Source organism: Manis pentadactyla, chromosome 1, assembly GCF_030020395.1.
Source record: "Manis pentadactyla isolate mManPen7 chromosome 1, mManPen7.hap1, whole genome shotgun sequence".
NCBI lineage: Eukaryota > Metazoa > Chordata > Mammalia > Pholidota > Manidae > Manis > Manis pentadactyla.
The window spans coordinates 150,760,145-150,787,102 of NC_080019.1; positions in this window are offsets into that span (position 1 = coordinate 150,760,145).

Genomic DNA, 26,958 nt, shown 5'->3' on the forward strand with positions numbered 1-26,958 from the left:
GTATATAAATTTTAATAACTATAAGTGTACATCATTTTATAGTTTGTATTTCATTTTAGTTACCTAATGTAACACATAAAAGAAGAGGGTTTTACTTGGGAGAGCCTCACATATATTAGTACTAAGTCTGTGACCCTGAAGGGCGAGTTTTCCTACAGTCAGTTTGAAGAGAGTCTTCTAAGTGTTGTCTGTACCTCAGGAAAATTGCTTATCAATTAGTTCCCTTTAGGAAAAATGCTTATCAATTGGTTCCCTTCAGGAAAAATGTGTATCAATTAGTTCCCTGTAGATACATGATATTTACAAGGGCATGAACTTATTTAAATTTGGGAATTTTTAAAATTAGAATTCTGGGGGTGTAAAATGATTAGAACACATATGTGACAGAAAATCATGAGTTTTCAATGGTACTATAATACAGGTATATCAAATTCACAAAAATACAATGATACAGCTGCAAAATGACAAGGAAATCCATCATGAAGGGCTGCACAGGGCTTTTCATAAGAGGCTTATTTATATATTCCTAGAAAGAAAATGTCGTTTACTGGTTAACCTATCTGGTAGCTTTTTGTGAACTGATGAATAAATATATTCATGCCTGTAATTGAAAGTGACTCTTCCTGAGGAAAGCTGGTATAGAGCATGAACATATTCCCAAAGAATTTGAGCAAACTTAAATGCCTTACATTTAAAAGGATCGGTCCCTTATTATTTGATCTTTTGTGTAATTACTATATGATGAAGATGCTGCTAATTATTATAATAATGTCTTCATTCAGTACCATTTATCTGAAGAGATCAAAGAGACTTAGAAACTTTCAACTGAATAGCCCATTGTGGTAAGCATCATAGGAAATGTATTTGTCCAAGGAACAGCAAAACAGAAAGAAAATGTATTTATGTCAAAAGGAAAGCAAGTTTATTTTCCTCAAAGTTTGCTTTTTAGTTTTCTGCCACAGAGCTGAGAAGACCCTGACAACAGTAGGTCAATGACGCATCTAACAGTGCAGCCCGAAGGCTAAGAATTAAATTCCCTCAGACATTTCTCTATTTTGCAGCCTCACACAAAGACAAAAAAGCTAAAGCTCTGTCAGTGAATTTATTTTCATAGGAAACCTAATAATGCAAGTGTGGGAGGCAAACGCATACTAACCTGCCACCTGTGAGAGTTGCTAGGTGAGTTGGAGGACATTGTAAATAGGAAACCTATCTATGGTAAATGGAATGATATTAGGATTTAGGGCTGTGTTAAGAATGATATGGAATTTCATGCTGAGTATAGTAGCTGGTCAGAAGAGAAACAGAAATATTCACACACATGATAACGATTATTTGCTGAGTGACTATGTGAAAGCTACAGGCCATCCCATCTTTCTTCACATTCTCTAACCAGCAAAAAACTGGTACTTAATTATAACCTGCCTCAAAGTACAATTCATTTTCTGCGGGAGAAAGAGATCCTAAAGTTATTTTTGTATATATTGCCATTAACATAAAATGAAATAATTCTCTTTTTTCTGTTGTTGTATTAGTTTCTGACATGCATTGTGTCATCCATAGTCTCATCTATAGGAGCCATTCAATAAATACCTGTAGGTTTAAAAATGATTATGTGCATTGTTGCACTTTACAAAATTATTTTATATAAACCTAGGCAATGCCCTGTTTGGTCCCTAGAATTGAAATTCTAACTTTTATTAGAGAGGCAGTATTTCCTCTTTTTTTTTTTTTGCAGTTCCAGGATTCTACTGCCTATTCTGCTCAAAAAAGTCTTAGTTTCATCAGCATTAAATATAAAGATTCAGCTATGAGAATGAATACTAACGTCATTTTAAGAAGTTTAAAATCATATCCCATTTGTATGTGAATACAGAAAGATGATTAGGAGCTCTCCTCCAGGGTTCACTTCAAGAAACTGGGTGTCTCAGTTCTCAGAAATTGGTCCTTAAGGAGCGATCTGTCTCTGGAATGAGAACAAGGTTAGGGAATTGTATGAATTTTATGCCTTCCTCTTCTGATCAGGTGCCAAAACAGCCGCATAAAATGCTGCTAAGAAAGAAGCATTAGGAAGTGCTAATAATGAGAATGAACTCAAAAGACAGAGTGAAGAGATTTCCATTAAGACGTCAAGTAATGCAAATATTAGCAATGTCTACAGAATTAAGTTCTACAGGTTGTTCAAATACTTTAAAGCTATCTTGAAGCAAAAGGTAATCAGTAACTTCTTTTTCTACAAAGGCTATTCCAAATGCTCACAATTTATCTAGCTAGCTGTAATGGGAATAATCATCCATACATTCAAAACATTTTTTTTAAAGTGATAACCACCATAAGCCTCACACAATATATATATGTGCTATTGGGCCAGAGCTGTAGGTGGGGAGCAGGAGGGAAGAGCATACAAATATTTAAGAAGTAGTTCCTATTCTTAATAACTTTATAGGTTTTTTTTCAGCGTTAATGTGATGGATAATAACGAGTAATCATAATGCCATTTGTTTCTATTTTGTCTTTGATTTTTATCTATTATATATATGTATACATATATATTTAATATATCTGTCAAATTAACATTTGTTAAGTGATACATAGGGTGCTGGGTGGTCAGCCATAGAAAAATTGAAAGAGAGAAGTTTATGACCCACAGGTCCTAGAAAAAGTACACAGCATGCCTCGAGAGGTCATGTGGGGAAATCAAGGCAGGGCACATGTAGAGAGACAGGAATGGAGGAAATGCTTTCACTAGGGTCTGTGGGGATGGTACTTTGGGGTTCCCATGTGAAGGCAGGCTTGGTTAATTGAAAGCTAAAGCGCAGGATTTTGAAAGCCCCATAAGGGTCTTATTTAAGGGCCACACAAGGGGAAGCTCTGGGAGCAGGAGATTGTTGATCAGAAAGGCTATTGGGGAGTCCTATTAGGAACCTACATTTGCTGTGATTCTGCAGGGACTAGTGTCAGTTCAAGGTCCCTACAGGCTGCTTGGCCAAACAAAATAGAAGCTTAGGTACCAAGACTACAGATTAGCTTAGATAAACTCTCAACAACATAAAACAGTATACCATAGTATTTTTGAGTTATAATGGAAGTAGTGCAAAATATTGCAAACATGTAAGAAAAAAATTTTGAAATGTAACATTTTTCTACCTTTTCTTCCTTGAACTTTCATTTTCAGGGACAACAGAAATGCAGTTTTGGGGTAGTATTGCTTTCTTTAATGTACCAGATCTCACCTTGAGATTCTTAGTTACGAGTACTCTGAAATTGGTTACCAAGAAATGTTGAACCCAAGAAAGATTACAGGAAACAAGGGCTAAACTGGAGGTATTAAAACATAGGTCAAGGACCAGGGTCTCCCTTTGCTTGGAGATAAAATACCTGGGAATTTAATGATTGAAGTTACCCAAGTTTAAAATTAAAATAACAGGACAAGGCATTAGTGATGATGTGGATGAAGACCACAGGCTCAACATTTCTGAAGCATGTCCTATTTACTTAAGATCTGCAAGCTGGAAGAAATGAGAAGAACTAACCATAATCAGAAACTGGGAATCTATACAAATTAGTTCTTACCACATCAGTTTCACACTTTCTTTTTTACAAGAAAGTGCAACCTAACAACCTCCCTAAATGGGACACAACTAATAGACTAAAAGAACTGAAGCAAAGCCTTTTTTCTTCTATAATCTCTACTATTCACAACACTTCTGACACCAAACATGTCAGTCTGTTCTCCAAGACCATCTGGGTGCCCTGCCATTCATTTCAGTTGTGATGCTATCTACCAGAGGTTAGCATTAGAACCCACAAAACGCCCCCAATTCAGATGTCATGACAAGTCAAGGCCTCTCATACTTCTTTAAGTCAGGGATTCCCAAGACTTCCTCCTTAAGTTTGATAACTTACTAGAATGGCTCATAGAACCCAGGGAAACACTTAACTTGTGTTTCCTAGTTTATTATGATAAAGGATAAGATAAAATGTACAGAGGACCCCAGGTGAAGAGATACACAGGGAAAGGTCTAGAAGGGTCCAGGAGTTTCTGTCCTGTGGTCCTTGTGGAGCTGGGGTGAGCCACCTCCTTCCTGCATGTGGATGTATTCACCAGCCTGGAAGCATTCTGAACCCTGCACTTCAGGGATTTATATGCAGACTTCGTCACATAGACATGACTGATCTTCCACCCCTCTCTCCTCCCTGGAGGATGGGCTGTGGGACTGAAAGTTCCAGGTTTCCAATCATGGCTCGTGCTCTGGTGACCATCCCTCATCCAGGAGCCACCCAGAAGCCCACCCAGGGTTGCCTCACTAGAACAAATGATAGAGCTATATCAGGAAATTTCAGGGGATTTAGGAGCTCTGTGTAAGGAATATACCTATACAGGCTTAAATAGATAGACGATAGGTAGGTAGATACATAAGACATTATTTCATACCCTCCAAACCCACATTTTCACAAAGTCTTTTGGGATACGCTGGAATGGAGGGCCCATGAAGCCAGAGGTAAACAAACCTCAAAAGGTTTGAAAAATATATTCAAACAGAAGTTTTGAAGACCAAGTATTATACACCTCAGAACAGATATTCATATACATATTTGAAAAGAAGGGGACTCACAGCATTTAATTAGAACAACAAAGAGGGTTATAACATTGAAAGAGTCATAAAGTTTGTTCAAGGGAGGAAAACACCATGACCACTATTTGTTAGCTGAATTTTTAGCTTTCAGAAAAACTTGACATAAAGTTCTATGTAATATGAGGGGGTTAATTTGTTGTCCAGTGGTGGTTCTCATTAACTCAGATTTGTTCACATCCATTTCACAAATGTTTACTGAGTACCATTTCTTCCACCCTCACTATCAGCTACTGGGAATAAAAGAATTACTAAAATAAGTTAATAAAAAACAAGTAACTTAAACAGTGAATTTTACATTTCAGATAGGAGGGCAAAACATTTTTAAAAGTTCTGTAGAGTTTGATGAGTATTGGGTAGGCGAAGTAAAAGGTAGGAGCAGAGGTAACACACCGAGTTCATACCAGAGATGGGGATATTTAAGCTGGAGTAGGAGCTGGCCAGGCAAAATGTGGTGGGACAAGCAGAGGGTTTCAGAGCAGAGAGCTTATACAACAACTGTGCAGAAAGAGAGCAGCATATCACAAGGAGGAGGTTTCAGCCAAAGAGGGACAAAAATATGGTTGGATGTTATCATCTTTTTTAAACTGTGCAAAGTGGTATATAAATGTTAATTAAATTACCAAAAGGACACATATCCAGATGCTTAATCAATGACATGGTTAAAAGTGTGAATGTGAGGAAGTTAGGAACACTGCTATTATAGGTTTTAGGTCCAGTCAATATATTGTGTTACAAGAAAATGCAAATTGAGAAAATTGGAAACCCAGATAATAAAAAAGGCTGGCTGAAACCTGTTATAATTTATTCAGACAAGATCACTTAAACAGTGAATAGATGGGAATATTTAAAATACAGAATTGCAAAGAGAAATGAGCCAAGAATCAATACAAAAAGTGTGAAAGCATGGAAGTAGGAAAAATAGGCCAATACTTTATGATTCAATTAATTTTGGTTCAACGACAATTTGTTCAGATGCTCTGTTATGTGCTTCAGGGATAGAAAGCTCAGTAACAGACCGGGCTTCTTTTGCAGGCGCTTATCACCTAATGGGGGGGAAAAGACATGTGTTCAAATAATGTAAGATGTATATCAAAATAGACTTATGTACAAAAGAGGTGACAGCTCACTAAAGAATTGATAAATGTGATGGAAGTGCACTCGAAGTAGAAAGAACAGCAGGTGCAGTAGTATGGAAGTGTGAAACTGCATTGTGTATTCTGAGATTCATGGACAACTCAGTAATTTTGGAATATAAACCATAAGGGATTTAAAAATATCTTTTTCTTAATCTCATATTTTTTAATAAATAGATATCCATGTGGGGTCTTGTAATCTTAATGTGCATATGAATTGAAGTTATAACATTTTGTCCTTTAAGTACATTTACTAGAACTCATCAAATAAATTATTCTTCTCTTTTAATTAAGAAATGAAAAAATCCTTCTGTCCTGTCTACCTCTTGAAAACTTGACACATATAGAATGAGTCTATTCAGATTCATTCCTACCCCTTCATTTTGATGCCAATCACATACCATATAGAGCCCAAAGATGCTGGTTAAAAAAAATAAAGGGAAAAGAAAACATAATTTATACATAAATTATATCAACCATACAAATGACATCTCTTAGATGGTAACCCACCATAATTATAGTATTTTAAGCACCATGATCTATCCATCTATGAATTCTATAAGCATCATTCACCCAAGTTTGTAAGATCATAGAGAAGGCTGCTGTTTTACAACAAACTGGTAAAAAAATCAATCAAATACTACCAGTTTTGTGCTGGAGCTGGCTTGTAAGGCTTACAGACACTAGTTGGGTATATTCCTTCCCCAACTCTGCTTTCAAGGACTTCACAACAGTGAATCAAAACTGGCTATGGTGGAAGTATGTGCACCATGGAAATCAGCACATCAGTTTTGTTTTCCCAGGAGAACCAGGTATTAATACTTATTAGCACATGACTGGATATTTGTTTATAATTATCTTTTGGTCTTGGAAAGAAAATTTTCCACAATTTATAGACCACTTAAATCTGTCTGTAAAAATTCCATATACTTAGTAAAACTTTAAAAGTAGATAAAAGAATCACTTGACTGTACAAATAAGGTTACAATATGTTTTGAAAATCATTATTGCTATTATCATTGAAAAATTTGCTTGCAACATGAGAGGAAGTCCCAAAATAATGGAAGTTTTTGGTCAACCAAGAATAATGGGATCAGAAATATCAGTATTTCTACTGCCTAAGTTCTGAAAAGGTAAACTGAGACTACCTCATAAGGCCCTTCATGTGAGCCACACTGAGATTCAGAATCAAATATACTATGTATAGGAAAAGAGTGGGATGCCTGTGAATTTCCAGTTTGTCTGTATTCTATGTATTAAGCTGTCAGGGACTATCTAAATCACTTCCTTTTCTGTCACTCTCTTCGGACAACATCCTTTGAGACACAACAGCATTCAGCAACACCCCCACCCCCAAAGTCTCAAAATGATATGTAAATCCCGCAATTCATCATGCTCTGTGTAGTACAGGTTTAATTCTTCCTCCTAGGCCTCAATCTGCTGAAACATTACTCTGATATACAGTACAAAAGCAGTAACAAAGATGTTCATATCAGCCCATTGTGAGTTGGTGGCAGGCAGAGAAATCAATGAAGCTGAGGGGACAATAGCCGGAGTTTAAACAGGCTGCTGAAATTTGCTAAGACGCAGACAAAGGGTCCACGCTGAAAGGCGCGCTGCTGCGGAATTCCTTGGCCTCCATTATGCGGCGGAAACAATCCTTACTCAGAGAGTGGATTTGCATCTCTAATAGAGTTCAGGCTCTGTTTGTGAAAGGCTTTCGCGAGGCCTGACCCCGTGTCTCAAGAGCACATTGATACCCAGCTCCTCGCCCCTGCCTTGTCCCACACCACAGAGAGCGCTATCATGGGAAAATGCACCAACTTAAAAGAAAGCGAAGGAAGGCAAGAGGAAGGGAAAAAATTAAAGGCTTGAGGCAGTTTTGGTGGTACTTAGCAGTGAAAATTACTTTGGCAAATAATAGAACCTACTGCTGGTAATTACTGCTAACAAGCTTCCCCCAGCCCAAATGTGACACTTGGGTTGATGTGAGAAAAGCTGATATAGGCCAAGCTTATTAAGCTTGAATGAAAAGAACCTTTCCCTATGAAAATACAGCAACTTGGGAGCTTGCAGATCTTGTAATCTAGTGTTACCAATTACTCAGTAAAACAGAAAAATGGTGCTGCAATATTTAAAATCCTTCTTGGATTTAGTTCAGTACAGGGCCCTAATCCCAAGCAACTGTAGTCATGAACATCCTTGGTTTCCTAAACATGTACTCTTGGTTCCAAACAAAATATTGCGGGTCCTTAATCTTCTACTTCATGCTAGGCGCCACTGGGAAAACCTTTCATCCTTGATGCCCAGCAGATAACCTGGCCAAATATTTTTCTTTGGGAGATCAAAAGAAAAAAATGGAAACAGTCATAATCAGAAACAAGGCAAGAGAACTTGCTCCAGCATGCTCATGACGTATTCATGGTCTTAATTCTAAATTAAATTTGGTGGCTTGATGTGGTAATGTTAACATCTTCATCAATTTTGAAATTGCTTTAATTACAATGAGAAAGTGATCACATGAAGTCATAGTGTGTATTAATTATGATTTTAATGAAATAGTGTGCTTTATTTGAGAGTAAACTCTTATTTCATGAGTAAAAATGAGTAAGAAAATAAAAGAAGTCTCTGAAATGGATTGTACCCATCACTATATTTACTGCACACAGGAAAAGATCATATTCTTCTACATTTAAGATACAAGAATTTCTTAAAAGATGAGTATTTTCTGTGTGCAGCAATAATTATACAAGAGGTAAATGCTTAATTCAGCCTTTTAAATATTGAATTCTGTTTGAGTTATCTGGCATATCCACAATCTTCACATATTCATATTTTCACAGATCTTTTTAAATATTACTATTGACTGATATGAATGGTACCTCTATTATCTATCAAACTACTGAACTATCTATCAAATTCATTGAAATCAGTATAACAAATCACATGCTACTGTGGACTTAAAATAACTCAAAAACGTAAGGAAAACTTAATTTTAAACTTTTCAGCATACCTTGGCTTTCTTAACAATCCATTATCTTACTGCTTGAATGTACACTTGAATACTTCCAATAATTTGTTTTTTGTTGTCTAATTACATTGGCAATGGGGCAATATTAAGAGATCTTTTATACTATCACTTAAGATTTAGTAGGGATGCTAATCTGTATTTTTACAATATGACTGCTTTTGCAAATAGCTTGGAAGACATTTTTTTTAATGTTGTGCAACATAATAAAGCTAAGAAGTCAAACTTATGCCTAATAATTCATTTTTAAATATGCATGTTTAGTTCTAAAACCCTATTATGTTTGGTGGCTATGAAGCCTTTAAACCTACAATGTCCTTCATGCAGCAGAGTGTTTGCTCATATATGCAGGATTAGTGCCATTTGTTATGCTCAAGCCATTCATTTAGCAATTAGGATAGTAAAAATAGATTTTGAAAACTTTACACTTAATGAACAGACTACATTTTTAACATTTCCTTAGAAACTAGCAAAAAAAGTTAAAGATCAATATTGTTAAAATTTTGCATATTAAATTTATGACATTAATTCAAGATAACTTCAAAGACTTTTACCACTTATTTTATGAACTGCACTTACACGGTTCTCATATTCAATTAATTCCTATGTAGAATTATTTATTTTACTATTCCTACGTTGTTGCAGTATCATAAAGATGCATTTTTTTATTAAGATGTTTGCTTTAGCTATGATTGTTATTATAAAATTTATTTTTAAGTAATGCAGCATGTGGTTTAATCTCCTACCCTTCCCTATTAAAATGATAAATAAATTTAATCAAATAATTCCTTCACTTACTAAGTATAGTAAAAACAGAATAGCTTACTAATTGTAAAGGACTGTGCTCTCTTGATCTAGACCAAATGTGGTCTAAAATCTTTTAAAGAGAAGTAGAATTGTTCAGGAAAGTGATGCTCATCATCAGTGAGGTAAATTTTGCAAAAGATAATTAATCTGTGGTAAAAAAAAGTTCAGTTTAATTTTCTAACGTTACAAACTAATAATCATTTTATAGAATACTAGAGCACTGTCTGAACTAACAATCAGTGAAAAAGGAAATAACCACTGTGAATATTAAAATGAAACTAAATAAATGAATAAGGAATATAGCCTTTCCTCAGTTTTTTTTGAAGAATGTAATTCTTTTTCAGATAGAAGATTGTGTGTGTGTGTGTATTCTGACATCATTATCACCTTGAAGCAAAATGTGAACATTTGGAATAAAAAACTTCCTGATAAGAGTGCTATGATTAATTCATGAAATTGGTGTCCTAATGGGAACATCATAGGATCTTGATGTGGTAGCGCAGTAAGTGTATGTTCCTAGTGATATTTCATGGCAAAAAGTGAAAATAAACATGTAAGGGAAAGGGATGAATAGAAGTCAGGGTTTGAGGGTAAGAGAGAAGTGGGTGGCGAGGCTGATGGCAGGTGAGAAGCAGAGGAGGTTGACAGGTGGGGAGAGGAGAGAGGCTGACAGGCAGGGGAAGAGAGAAAGGAAACTTTGGCCTCACCAATATGAACATGTTAATTCAGGATTTCATTAACTCTATATTCACTAGTACACATGTAGAAAAATTTCAAGTTTTGTCAGGATGCTATTCATCTAATTCATAATTCCTTCCAAGAGTCCTAAGGCATTTTGTGTCATCACAGGGAAAGCTTATCATTGAAAATAGACACTGTAAGAAAATGAGCTTTTCAAAACTTATTAATACATTTCTATGAAGAAAAAAATTAGTAATTGATGATAGAATGTAAGGAGTTTGAAAACACCAGGCAAACAAATTTGATGGAGCATCATATTTCTTAAGCTTGCATTATTATTTTAATTATCATACTATGTATGATAGAGAAAATTACAGGAAGTGTTAGTTGATGGAGGAGAATGTGGAAACTGATTTCAAATACTTCATTCTGCAAAATATAAGTGTCCAAAATATTTTATATATTTACATCCCATACATTTTTTTTCTAAAGTCTTTTTGCATATAATTTGAAAGCTATGACATGATCACCAGTAAGACTAGTCACCAAAGATGGGAGCGTTCTGAAGCCTTCAGTCACCACCGATGCTCCAATGGAATACTTGTAATCCCATACACTGCGTTACCATTTTGTTCAGATTTGAAAGTGCTGCTCCCTTTGGCACCTTCCCTTCCTCTCTCTACTACAAAATGTTAATCCCTGTAGATTCTCCATGTGGTGCCTCTGTGTCTGTTGGTTTGGTGCCATTTCACTCCCTCTGGTCTGACCACTGCTGCAGCCCCTACATCCCCTCTGCACAGAACTGTCCCATTAATTCACCTGATGTTCAGATTCAGTTACGCGATACTCATGCTCAAACCTCTCCCTTCTGCCTATTGCCCTCTGGAAAATGTTTGCCCTCTCCAAGCAAATAATCCAAGCTCTCCAAAACATACACCAAACATTCCTTCCAAACTAATGTTCACTGTGCTCTTGCATATCCTCACAAAAGAGGACTGCTATCCCATGGTTTTGTCAGTATCATGACAAATATTCCAATATTTGTTCTGACCATTTTGTTCTACTTGAAGTTTCCTCCTCACCTCTGCATCTCTCCTAACTTTCAAATGTGGCTCTTGTTATGACTTCTACCCAGATCTCACCTGTAAGCAGTGCCTCTGAAATGTCATTGTCCTGTATACTAAACAATCCTGCACTTTTATACTTGCATATTTAAATTATGTCTTTTAATTCCCAAGAGTACATAATAGATTTCCTTCCCATAGGGATGTTAAATTAACATACATATTGAATACATGCGAATAGAGTAGAGATATCAAGTGTTTTTAACAACAGTCAAAAAGGTACTTACAATGTCAACACAAAGTAGCAAGAGAAAAATGTTTCCCTTCCTTTTTTTAAATGATAAATAGTTATATTACCTTTAGTGGCAAAAATCAATACATCCTTTAAATTAACTGGTCATTTTCAATAATACAGTTGATTGCATTGAGGAATTTATTTCTAAGTTTGAATTTCAAAAATCAGACAGTGGAATGCTTTCCTCAGATTTCAGTTCTGCCTGCACTAGAAATACAAATGCAACTAGATATTGTGCTATATGCTAGCTTTTGAGATATGCCTTTAAAAATGAATTTTCTTCATGTAGTACTTCTGTAAAGAAATGTCTTCTATTTTCATATACTTTGAAATAGAAATTTCTTCTAAATAATAATAGAAAATTATTCTATTTTGATATATTACAGGGTATGACATCTCAATACAGCATATAACATCATAATGAATGTATAAAAAGTATAATTTATGATACCATGGGAAGTAGAATGGTATGGTATGGATAGATTGATTAGCCTCAAACTTCCAAAAGAGAAAATACTACAGACATCCTGGAACAGAAATAAGGTTTATTTTTTAATGGAAACTTTGACATAATTCCTGATTTCTTTTATTTTATTCAACTGAAAAACTGCCATTTTTCAGGTCTTTTATTCAATATATCAGCACATAAATAAAAATCCTCAAAATTATTCTAATGTATTCTAATATTGTATTCTAATATTGTAAAAAGGCTTTCATTCATTCTTTTTATATTGAAATTAAATAATTGTTGATGTAGTTTAAAATGAGGTTGTAGATTTTTTAATCTTCACTTTACTAATTTCAGAGAAGGATCATCATTTAAAGTGGTTTTTATCATATTTGCTATACTTACGTTTTATAAAATGGAGTATACTTCAAAATCTCTTAGAGTGAGCTATTAAGATAGTAAACATAACTCTATAGCAGCTGAGTGTCTGAATTTGAAAATATAAGTGATATATAAAAAACTTGTGTATTTTACTTTATCAATTTCTCTTTCACTTTAATGAATACAATAAAAATTTTAGAGCTAATCACAAAACTTAATCCCATCTAAATTTATCATAGAATGGTACATTCTTATATTTTACTAGTGTTTCTGGTACTGTAGCAAGTGCTTAATATAAAAATAGCAATAATAGACTACATAGTTTCTCTTATTCTTTGAAATTTTGAAGAGCATTTTACCAATTTACCAGTGTCTTGGAAAAAATGGCTAAAATGAATTTCCCATCTACGTTATCAGCAAGTATGGGAGAGACACTAATAAATGGCTATTTTAAATCATTTCAAGTCTTTTGAATATTATTAGGGATGAAAAATAACAGGCCTAGATTGTGTCTGGCTTCAGCACCTGAATATCTTTTCTGTGCTCTCTATAAATTTCTGTATCATGATATGAAATTATTTGTGTACCTAGCATTGTGGGCCTATACAAAAGTAACTATTTTTAACAAGACTTTCATATATTATGGAATGGCTCATTAGTCTTCAATAGTTAGTAGTCTGCAATGAAAATTTAAGAGACAACACAGAATAAGTTTTCTCATTCTCCTTGCTAACATTTTACACTATAGTGTAAAATTATAGTACCATTTAATCAAATGCTCAAAATGTTTTATTTCCCAAAATTAGTCTTAGGCTTCTGAGAGCTCCAAAATACAAAGGAATTCATTACTTATATTATATTCCAAATAGAATGGCATAGTGATCAACTGTATTTTAGTGAGAATTTGCTAAATATGGAGTAACACCTTGGGGCCCTATAACATTTTAATTCCCATCTATTGAAGCTGTTTCACCTATTTCCACATAACAACCAACCACAAAATTATTCACTTAATGATTTTTTTGTAACAAAGAACAAAGAAAAATATAGTTTTGAACTTGACTTTTTAGACTATAATAGCATCTTGTCTCCTTGGTATATTTCTCCTCCAACTGGGTGCCTTGTTGAAGGGAATAAAGAGAGAAGGCTTCATACAGGGGAAGCCACTGATATCATTGGCAAGTGAAGCTCACGACAAATGAGATATTGTACAGGCAGACACAAAATGAGCTTTCACGCAGGGCTCTGTCAGTGTCATTCAGCTTTGCCTGAATGGATAACCCTCTCATGATTTATCTTCCATTCATCAAGTCAATGCCTGGTATCTTTTCAGTTGTGATGGATAAGACCTCACTAAATTGACTACTGCCTGCTGAGCATTGTGGAGCCTGAGAACTGAACAGGAAGGGCATCCAACCATATTTCATTCATATAGTAAGTCAGCCATTCTCAGGAGGTCTAAGGACTGAGAATTATAAAAAGCCTTGTTTCAGCTTGCCCATTGGTCTAGACAAGAAAGTGGTCAAGGATCCATCTAGTTTCTTGGATTTGAAAGTAAAGTAGGAATAGGGGATATTATTGCTCCCAAAGCTGGCCAACTAGAAAACAGGAAACCAGTTTACTAGGAAGTAATTACTACTCTTTTAGGCCTATTCTAGATGACAAATATTTAGCTAAATCTTTTCAAACATCACACTTTTATTTTATCATGAGAGATAACTATATCAGATATACTTTATTGCCCATATAAGACTGCAAAAAAAATATTTAGGCTCATTATAGCAGTGAGCCCAACAGACTTACTTAGTTATATATCCCTCGACTTCTAGAACAGAAGAATATCTACCTCAGCAAATGCCTATGGATAGAGGGAAATGTGACACTAATAGAATGATGCAGGGAAGAAGAAATGGGAGGAGGGAGGGAGGAAGGAAAGAAACCTAAATTAACATATGGAATTTAGGATTTGAAGTGTGGATATATATTTCCAAGCACCATGGGTTTTCTTCCACTTTAATAAGAATCGACGTGAAAACTTTCCAAAATATTTGTTTGAATGTGAGCAGAGTAAATATAATGCATCCATATAAATCTCCTTCACATATGTTGCATGCTTTGGTCCTCTAGAAAATTGTTCCCCTGATCATACTGAAAGGCATAGGTGCATTGTTTTTTTAGTCCAACAGTGAGGATTTATATAACTGCTTTTGTCTCTGCAGAATTTTTTTACATACAGTTCCTCCATGAGAGTTCTGAGCTTCAGGTATTCTTTAAAGGAGAAAATTATCAAGTGCCCACTGTTGACCAGGTCAACTTTAAAATGCCAGTGTACACACTGAAAGTCACTGCTACAATATAAACATGTTCAAAGATATGAATATTGAAAATGACATACACCTGAATGAATTAGGGACCATTAAATCAGGCAGTAATGAAAGCAAAGAAAAAATTAACAGAACAAACTCACACACAAAACTAAATGAATGGCAGAGAATCTTATATCTTAATGCTGTAGAGATTGGGACTCTTATGATTCCTTATCTTGTATATTCACTAAAAACTTACTTGGAAAATAAATTCCACAATAAAATATTCTTATTTCCTTTATATTTGTGTCTGCTTTTAAACTTCTGATTAATAGATTCCTTAAACTGTTACACCAACAGCATGTAGAAAAAAGACATTAGAGGATCATTAATTCTTCTGAAATGTGTTAACAAGGGCTATTTATAAATGTGATTAAAAAAATAGGGATGAGCAATGTATTTCTTTTATATTTCCAAGAAGGAGCAATCTACAAAACTTTTTACAAATGTATATGCCCTTTGAAGAGGTAGTTATGTTTCTAAGCCAGAGCATTACAATGGCAGGGCGATCCACAAGAACACACCTTACTCTCCCATGAGAAATACTGCATGAGAGAAAAAATAGCCATAAAAAAAAAAGGGCGAAGAAGAGAAGTGATAGGCTTGTTGGTATGTTTTCACATTTTCCTGGCTCAGTTAATCTAGCTACATTTGCTTTCAATTTTCACTTTTCGTTTACTGAAGGGAACATACTTTCTTTAGGAAGCAAAGTAAACAAAAATATCCCCCTCTGACAGCTTAAGACATAAACAACATTCCACAATGGATACGTCAAATGTAAAAGGAATGTCTACAAGCACACACACACACACACACGCACAGAATGCCAACACAAATTAAACCTATTGATCTTCACAGCCTCCTTTACTAGAGTTTGGTATAAAACTTTCAAGGGCTAATGATGAAAAGCTAGTGTTTTCTCATTCTCTGTTTCTTCTCCCCTGACTTGATCTATAACCATTGCTCTCTCTTAATCAGCTGTCCCAGAGAATGGGCAAAAGATTGCTGAAAGAGTTGAACTATAGTCAGTTTGCATTATCTGTGTAAATGCATTATTTGCATTATTTGTGCATTATTCAAAAGAATTTACTAAGAGGGCTTTTAACAACATAGCTGAAAATAAGGTGCTGAAATTGTCCCACTCTATGAGTTATGCTTCTTCTCTGTGTTCTGTTGTTAAAGGAGATCGTTAACAATGAACCAGTTTGAGTTTTTTAAATTGGCATTTTAAAGCATGATGATATTTTTTACTATCATTAAGTGGTGTAAGAAAAAGAATTAATGGTCCAAGTTCTTATTTGTGATCCCTTGAGAGAATTAAACTGCTAATATCCATCATGCCCTACTATATGCACCAAAGCTCACAAGTGGGTTGCATTCAATTTTTATTCCATACATATTTATTTACTGTTTTCTAAGTCTCAGGTATTGTTCTAAGAATCTGGGATATATCATCAAACAATATACAAATATCCTGCACTTCCTGGAGCTTATAGTCTGGGTGTAGGAGGGGGACACATATTACAATTTTGATTAACCAAGAGTTGGAAAGACAGGGAACTTCAGTGCTTTTTGATCTTATATTCATGGGTCTACTCTTTAACAGTTATTCAGGATCTTTTACTTTTTTTTGACAAAATAATTTCTTTGGTGGCCTTGAACACGTAAGCATTGAAAAGGGTCAAATGTATAATAGCTCAAGGTTGTCAAGTAAATAAAAATGACATTGGACCCAGAGCAAGGAGCTCTTCGTGTAGCCTGAACTTCACTTCCATCTGTCCGAGTCTGTGGAGTCACGCACCTCCCCCAAACTGCCCTGATAAAATAAATGGGGGTTATTATCAGCTACCCCACCACTAGCAAGTATTGTTAGTATCAAATGGTATAATATCTAAAGAAGTACATTAAAAGGATAAAAACCTGTGCACCTTGCCCAGCATGTTAATACATCTGGCATTCAATGGTTACTCTACCCATAACTGTTGAATGAGTGAATAAATGAGTGAAGAACAGCAAATGTTCAGCACTGTTTTTACCAGTCTTTGATAACCTGTTTCATGTACGTTTGTTTTTTTTTTCAATTCCAGTTTGGTTTTAAAAATAAGTAAGTCAATTTCTCCCTCTAGGGCTGCACAGAAGAGCAGTTTTTCACAGATTCTAAATTCACCTAAGTGTTTTTTAATGAAGGACTTTTGTTGAAATAAACAAACAAAACCCTGTGTACTAATGATAATGAGCATGTTGCTTATTAAATTATGATGGTTCCATCATGTGCTCATTGAGTACTGATATCCCTGCAAAGAGGCTTAATTTGCATGTGTTAGAGTTAGTGTTAAGTATCCTGCCCTGTGATGCACTCAGAACAAATGGGTTCTTAACTCACAGCTCCTGAAGTTATTCAATTTTTATTCCATACATATTTATTTACTGTTTTCATGGGGAAAGAAAGAATATAGTTTGTAAAAAAAGCAAGACATAACATAAAATCTTTATCAATTTTATACAAGTTCAATTTTTCTTCACTCATTGTGGTTTTACTTTGTACCCACAATTAGTTAGTTCTCCCCCATGCTTCAGATTTTCCCTTTGCTCCGGTAGACTGAAGAATAAAATAAATATTGAAAAGCAATTCATTTCTCTAACCAAGTCTCCAAATATCAAAGACTGGCAACAGGGTTGAAAAGTGGAAGATGGACAATCCAGACTTGGCTGCACTGTCACTAGGCTTCAGCCTAAATCTCAGTTATGTGAGCAACCACGCATGTGAACAAAAGAGACATCCTCAGAAGAGAGGACAGGTTTCTGTTGGAAATCATGGGGAAAGAAAGAATACAGTCTGTAAAAAAAGCAAGAAGTTAGGTGTCAGGCCCTTGTGGGTTTTGCTAAACGGGTAGACGCCCCCAGGATCTTTGCTGCAATTCTTTTCTACTTAATCTCCATCCTTCTTTTTCACAATGCATTAGGTCCAATCCAAGAATCTCTTATAATGGGAAGTTCTGAATATTTTTGATGTCTGTGGGAAAGAAGTGCCCCTGGGGAGGCTTTAAGTAAGAACGAATTTTGGGAGCATTTCCTGAAGTGAAAAAGGATTTAAGGCAAAGACTTTTCTCCATAATTATTTAGCCTGAAATGCTGGGGACTACATTCTGGACACTTTCCTTGCCTATCCAATTCTCCAGTCAGCCAAAGGACGTGGTGTCTTCAAATGATACATCATGGGTATGAATGGTATCAGATTGGTCTTTTGCCTTTAATTGCTCTTGGGAAGGAATTAGGGAAATATGTTTATCAGTAGAAAAATGAAAAACAATTTAAAAATGAGTCAATATTAAATTGAATCAACAATATTATGCCAACATGTTTGATTTATGTTTACTGTGAAAAAAAACTCAAGACAAAAATGTGGAAAAATAAAATACTGCAGCCCACCCAGAAAGGGAAAATTCTGTTTACTGGCCACCACAGTCATTGTTTATATCATTGGAAAAACAGAGTTAACTGTCTGAAATTGTGTGGATTAGCATGATACCTATTGTCTTTCAAAAAATTTCTCACTCAACAAATATATTCAGGGCTGAAGTACGGACTTACCACATTTGCATCCTGAACTAATGGAATTACAGGTCTTGAGAATCTTGATATTTAAATGTAATGATCAGATCAAAGTTATTTCTTCTTTCCTGTTTCTCTAATATTCACAGTAAACACATTCCCTGCCATCATGATTATTAAACCTTAGGTAAGCAGCTGAAATGTGGAAAATTTGAAATAGGATAAATTAAAACTCATTTAATCCAACAACCAATTGAGACTACTAATAACAGCTTATATATTTAACATGTTGGGTGAATTAGAACAGTCTCAGAATGTCTAACCCCAAATTTAAACCCCTTTTGTGAGTGTGGAGGACTAGAAGTGAGAGAATTGAAGGGAAAAGAGAAAGGAAATATATTTTACCGTTTTATTCAAACATCTACACAGGCACAAAGAGTTCTTTATATTCATACATTTTGCTCCATGAAGCATTGTAAATACGCCACTGGGTTGCAAAATAATAACTACCCTTTTTAGACATTAAGAATAAACAGGAGAAAACACAAAAGTAAAAACCTTTCAGGAAACATTAGGCTCTCACATGATTTATTATACTTTAATTTTTTGAGTTGTACTACTATGAAAAAAATGTGCTCAGAGCCTATCCTCTTCCTGTCCCAAATTAGAACTCTGTAACTACCAACATAAAACAAGAGAATTAATTGTATCTGAAATGGCCTGTTGACTTCCCAGTAATGTCCATCTTAACTTATGAATTTTTTATGAAGCTTTTCCTGGTACACATCCTAATATCAATGCAATGATCATTATTATTACTAGCAACCCAATGCAAAATCTTTAACAATAGCTCTCCAATATGAATTGCAATATGAATAATTTCTATAATTTTTCTTATGATATTGTCTTAAATTTTCAAAATATACTGAATTAGCTGGCATGTCAATTATAATCAAAAACATATGTCTGTTTCCTGAGAATAAGAAATTTTTAATGAATGTTATTAAAAACAAAAGAACAAGTAACTTCTATTCTTTAGAGCTTATTGTATGTCAAGCACTGTCCCCATAGCTTTTTATACACAATCTCATTTTATTATCACAAGAACTTCAAAGGTAGGCACTACTGTCCTATGTCACTGAGGAATAAATTAGCCTTCATCCCAGTGTTTCTCTCTAGATCTGCCAGGCGTGGATGACTATTCCTTACTGACCCTGAATACCCTATGAGATTCCCCATTGATTTCATTGTTACTTATACTGGAAATTTTGCCATTTGCCTTGATTAACTTTTTGACAATGATGATGATGATGGTAAAACCATAATGATTAACACACATAGTGTGTAGTTTGTGCCAGTTACTATTTCAAACACTTTCCTTATACTGGATAACTTGAGTCTTCTCCTTTAACAGAACTAGAAGAGTCAATTGGACCTCTGATTGGTCCTTTTATAATTTGAATAAATTGTCATTTTTGTAGTGAAAAAAGTTGGAATTGTTCCATTTCATATGACTCATTCTAACTTACAGTATGTTTTAGTTTTATTTGACTTTTAATGGCGATAACATTTAAGTACATTATAGGTAAATATATATCCATGTAAACTTTATAAACATGGAAGTATTCAGGCAAGAGTTCTATTGACCAATAAAGTTTCTGTATATATTGTATAATTTTGTTTCATGAGGCATTTTTAAATGAGGCCATTTTATTGGCTTTCAATCAGATGTGTATACTGCTTATTAATATAACTATACAACCTACTGATCAACCTTTCACAATGTGATCAACACATTTGCACATTTTTATTGACCTCATGTTTACAGAATCTCTCCATTACTTAGTAGCAAGATAACTATAAATTATGCTGGCTATAAGCTTGAGGTGGTGCATTATGTAATTAAAGAGTTGCCTAGAGTCAAAGGAGAAACCCAAATAGATTACCAGTAAGAATTACTTTTTTGTTTTGATAGCTGGTTAATAGTCACACACTGTGAGTACTCTTATCATTGATAATAAGGATGGTAAAGAAATGAGTGCTGATTAAGTTATTTTTTTCTCCATCATATTTATTTTACCTTCATTATTACAGACGAAAATAGAACATTTTTTTGTTTTCCATCAGGAGTGCTTTTTAAAATTATTTAACACTACATAAGCTTCTGTTTTACTCTACAGCTAACACTAACATGAGTGTTAATTCTGTCAAAGAGTGATTCCAATTTTATAATTAAAACCCAAGTCATATGTGATTGAGCCAACAACTCTTAGTGGTATTTTAGTAATTAAAATTGATTATTAGAGCAAAAACAAATTTGAACAGCAAAACATTGTTTCCTAAGACACAATAGTGTCTCATCTAGGGCAGATAAATGTTTTAAAACATTTTTTAGCATATGCCCTGTAAGGTTCAAAAGACAGCATTTTCTATCATCAATCATTCTCCTTCCTAATAATGAGCCAATCCTAACCATAAAATACAGATCAGATTTGCTGCCCTCACATTTAAAGTTTCAGGTTCTCCTCCCACACTGATTACAGTATCGCCAGGCTGAAAGAAGAGGTTTTCGAAGAAAAAAACAAGGACCCATTAATCATGAATCATTACGTTTTGTCAGTTGGCAAAGGAATACTTTGCTCATTTATCCTTTGAATGAAATTAGTTCTGGCTCAGGCCCTTGTAGAAGGAAATTCTAAATTGTCTTGGCATCTTCCTATAGCAGTTTGTGTATGTGCCATAAAATGGCAGATGGGGTTTATTAATGACAGATGAGTTTGGTTTGCAAGGTTTTTTTTTTTCTTTTTTTCTACTTGAGCATTTTAATATTGAAGCTCCAATAAGACTCATACATCGCTGTATATTTATTATAGATCTATTCTGTCTTATTAAGGAGGGATGAATGGGAAAACTGGCAATGCTTGTGGTGCCACACAGGAGCGAGCTTTATATTCTCTGTGCCAGAGAGGAAATGGACCTGTTTCCTTAACTTTAAGAATCTAAGCAGAGCCAGATAATCAAAATTGTTGCAAATATTTACAAGAAGCATGTGAAAATGATAGTTTACTTGTAAACAGCACTTGTCACTTAATAGAATGATATGAAGATTATAGTCACATCAATTAATGTTTAACAGACATGCAAGTAAGTTTTGAAAACCATTGTTCCCTCATGAGTAAGTCCTGCATAAATTTTACTGCCTTCACTCAGTCATCCTAAGTGAGGAAAATGTGAAGTTTTCAATATGAAACACTGGAAACTAAACTACATGACTGAAAATAATAGAATATCTTATGGGTATATTAACCAACAGTTGAGTCCCATTTTTGTATCACTGTCTGACTGTGTGGTAGATGTTGAGGAAGACACATGGATTCTTTTAACTGTGAGTCCAAGGCTGGCAGCAGTCTGTAACATGGAATATGAGGCCTGCGATATACCCCCTCAAATATTTACTTAATTGCACACAAGTGTCACAGGTATTGGAGAAAATACACATATAAACGTTTTTTATAATCTATGAAGAACAATAGATGTGAAAGCTGTTATTCGGACTAAAACCAGCTTTACAAGTTGTTAATAAAAATGTCTTATGCAGGATGTCCATATGTTAGACTTGGTGGGAATTGATGGTGAAAATTTTATTTCAATGATTTAAAACATGGTTTTGAGTTGCCTTTGAAAAGGATTACTATATGTTTTGGATAGTAAGTTTCATACTTGAAAATAATTCCAAACAGAGGAAAAAGGAAATAGTATTTTTAGTAAAATAGCTCCTAATCCAACAGAATTTGTAGTTCAATATATTTCCCTAATGTGTGAGTATACCTGCAACACAATTAGTGCTTACAGGAAAGGATAAAATAATAAACCTTTCGTTTTCCTGATGCTTCTTGAAATAGAAATCAGTGGCAATGACAGGATGCTATTTGGGTTAAATAAAAGGATTTTAATTTTTCACAATTTACTATATGTTAACATCAGCCAGACACTGCATTGACTATCTTCTTAATCTATTAAACATATTATTTTTATCAAATGTATAATATTTTTAATAAAATGGAAATAATTAAGCTCAAATTTGGTTAGTAGCCTTGAACAACAAAAAAGTGACAAATAAATATAAGATTTAATATGTTAAAATAAATTCAAGTAGAACTCTGTTAATATTATGAGTTTCTACATACAGCCAATGTGTTTCCATAATCATGCACAGAAAGTCACTTAAAAGTTTAAACCACACTCCAAATAGATAACAAGGTGCACTTATATTTTTTTCCTTGCCACACTAACATTAGATTTAGAATCACTCTGTACATATTGCTACCTACTGCTTGATTTATAGGAATAAAAGTAACTTTCCCCAGTATCTAGAGAAGAATAAAACAATTTATGCCTGTGAAGGATATGGTTCCACCATTAGGGAATTTTTTGCTTCTGTTTCATAAATCACTATTGAATCATAACACAATTCGCCAACTAACAGATGTAAAAAGTATATGTTCTGATTCTTGCTACCATTACATATATTCCCAAAATACTAATCCTTTTGTGTAAGGGATGTTGCATATCTCCACATCAAGCACAAAAGGTCAGGATCCAGTCATTAGCTTCCTCCAGATTTAAGATGGTGATGAAATGTATATCTCATTTTGCCTGCCAAAAGATAATGGAATCCCCTGAAATCTCATTACCTGCAAATGTAATGATAGTCTTCTTAAAGTGGAATAGCAGGAATGGAAATGCAATGTTGCTGCAAAAACTGACACTGTAAATAGTTATCTATGTATATTATTATTTATGTCAATTTTTCACACTAAGAATATTCTCTTGTATTTGGGACCTGCTTTTTAGGATTGCACAAATGCTAGAATGATTTTCCTGTGTATGCTGGAGATTAAACATATATATATATATATATATTTTTTTTTTTCCCTGCATAACTTCCTTTCCTCCTCTTTCTTACTAATATAACTCTGACTTCCAAGCATCCCTTTCTCCTATTCCACAAGGTCCTGGAGGGCTGGGTCCCTCACCCTAGCCACTGAGATGAAAGCTGGCCAGTATGAACATAGGGATGTGTATAAATACATACAGCCTCTGCTAGACCAGTACCACTGAGGCCCAGGATTTTTGCTGGAGTGACAATAACAAATATATACTTATTCTATGCCAAGCTTTGCTCAAAGTGTTTTCCATGCATTCGATTTTTTTAATCCTCATGATAACCTTACAAGATATTGGCAAAAATGACATATTCCTGCCATTTGAAGTTGAAATCTGAAAGGCTGTAAACTTGATGCCTCCTTCTGGGGCCCACAGGAAGAGTGTTTGAATGAAAATGGTCCCTGTGCAGAGGAAAGTTGACCTGAGCAATGAAAGGAGAACAGATTTTGATGATATTGTTTGATCTCCTGGGTCCATATGGAACAGAAGTCAGCCAATTCAAAAGCGGTTGCTTAGATATTATGCAGAATAATTTTGTGTATCAAGTGCCACAATGAATGTGAAACTCAATAGTTTTATAGTGTTACTATACAAATTATTGAAAACTAAGCACTATTTTTCCCAGTACTTTTGCAATATAATGGAGATCGCATTAAATTAACAAAATGAACTCTACAGCTAGCAGACTCCATGCTTGGGCAGGATTTTATGGCCAGGACAAAGTCTCCTTGAGGTTTCCAAATCACACCAGATTCATATTGGACAAATTTGTATTTGGTGCCTATTAAAGGACAATTACTACAGAAAAGAAAGATTGCCAACTCAGAGATCTACAGGGGTCATGCTGGTGTGCATATGAGTGAATCAGATTTTGAAAGCTCAATTAAAAGACCAAGAAATGCAGCTTTTTCACGGTACTTTCTGAGTTCCTGCAACCAAATGTGACTGAAGTTTTCAAATTCAAATGTGAATTTGAATGGACTGCGGGGACTACAGTGAAGTAGTAAATATATGTCCTGCCTTCCTTCCTGAAATGTTTTCAAACATTTTCTTTCTTTTTAAAAAAGGAAACTAGAATAGAGATTTTTATGTAAAATACTCCAATTCTTAAATGTTGGTTCAACTTACTGAGGTATAGAACATGAGGATGCAAAACAAAACAAAATCAAATAAAATCAATCATGTTCAGCATGCAGGCTGCCAATTATGACCTCTGTAGAAAAGGACACAAAAATGATCGATACTGTCAATGAGAAATTTACAATTGAAATGTCTCTTAACCCATTACCTGTAATGTTTAATTATTAAAATAATCATCTAGACAAGTATCTCCACTTTACAGGTGAGAAGGCAGAAGTACAAAGAAGTTAAGTGATTGTTTGGTAATGTAGTGAAAGAGTGTGGAGTTTAAACTCATGTTCAATGAGTCTAACCCCAAATGGCTTTGAAATAGATTTGAAAATTCAAGACAGTTTAAAGAAGTCCCTGATATAGCCTTACTATTTATCTATTTATTCATTGACTTGATTATTCAGCAAATACTTACTGGGCAACTACTGTGTGTCAGGCACTCTAAACACTGAGAATATTTTAGGTTAAAAATAGTAATACAATGAATAGTAGCAATACAATGAAATGTTTTCAAACATTGTCTTTCATTACAATGAGAAAGAAGAACATTCTTTTAGAATCTTGCTTTTATATTAATATAAAATTTTATGCAATCACAAATAGGACTAGGCAGAAAAAAATAGGACAAATGATAGCAAATCTTGAATGTTGACATAAAAGATTTAGACTTGAAAAGATAGGAAAATGACTTGCATACTCTAAAGTATCAGACAATTATTAGAGGTTTGAATCATTGGGGTTTTTGATCAAGGGAGTAAAAGAAAGAGTCTTATAATCTGTGATTTATGGGTTTATACAAACTGCCTTAATTTTATTCAAATGTTTATATGTATGGATGAGGATGTTTTTCTGGAGAGGGTCCAAGACTTCTACATATTCTTCCATCCCCCACCCTCCCTCCTTCCCTCGTATCTTTCCTTCCTTCCTCCCATTCTCCTTTATTTATTATCCAGTTTCTTAGCCATATTCCCACTTGATTTAGACAAAATCAGGAAGAAAGTAGATATATGGCATATATGTGGAAAAAGTCAAATAAAATAACTCAAATAATATTAACATTTCGAACTAAGTTCTGCATAGATGGTCTATATTGTTTTGTATATTAATCACCAATAAGGCATTCTGTTTTCAAATTTATTCTAGTAATTTTCTTCAAATACTGATTTATTTATAACATTATTTTGGCCTTGAATTATTTTCCTGATGAAAATACAATAGCACAGAATTTAAACATGACTAAATAATAGCTTTAAATTATTGAAAAAGCAATAAAGTTAAACCACAAGATTTCAAATCCTAGATATGAGCCCCAATCAATATGTGACGTTCACCAAGTCACTGTACCTTTTTGTGACCTAGTCTCCTCAACTACGTGATTACTGACTCCTTTCCAGTTCTAAAAGTCTGTAAGTATAGAAGTCTAGTATGTTTAATACAAACTGTTTTCCCCTCTTATATTATGTATCTGTGCTTAAACAAAATAGAATCAAAGAGTTTGCTTCTTAATTTACATGTTCATTTCAGAGCAATCAATAAGAAGTAAGAGAGTGAGGATACTGTGTATAACACAGACTTTACCAAATTATGTATGATTTTCTAAGTGGTTGCACTTACACTGAATTGTAACATTTTTTTGTCTATTAATGCTTATGAGTTCATTGGCCATTAACTTTAGTTTTATTTATGAAATTTTTATGGCTTCTCTCCCAGCTATATGTGATTATTCTTATTACTCATCTTTTCTAGATTTCCTCTGGGGAAAAGGAGACATTTACTAGGAATAAACTAAGAATCACTAAAATGAGGATATGAATGATGCAAGATAAAATAATGAAAGAGTATATATGATTAGAAGAAAAATATTAAATGGAGGTTTTACTTACATAAAGATTATATAATCACAAAACTGAGCAGATCAAGTCACTAAAAAAGAAAATAAAAATTTTTAAATGTGTTATTGATGTCCTGCCCTCATTTTCTGAATATTGAGTGATACTTAAATATAACTTTTGTATTATAAAATAAATGCTTTAAAGGATCCAAATATGTAAATGAACTATTTAATTTTAATGTGTATTTATATTTTCTTGGATTCAGTTCTAAATTGGAGAGCATATTTGTCTCAAAGTGGATTAAATTAATAGGCATCCTGTATTATATTGTTGCTCTTACCTTCCAATTTAATTATGTTAGTGTAGTGAAGTTTTATAGATTTACTGGGCATTATTATAAATGTCATTTGACTGTGATGTTGGGCATTAAAATGTCAGTTATTTGCTTTTAGGTTAATAAAATGTTTTTACAGGAACAAGAATGGTGATATGAAGTACTATGTTGAAGCCCATATTGATATGCATACATGTAATTACAGAAACTACTCCATGAACAATCTACTTAACTCATTTCTTTTAACAAAGTTCTATTAGAAGCTCTTACTTGTAGCATCCTTATAGCAAGTAAGATAGCCTGACCATCTAGTTTATTCTGA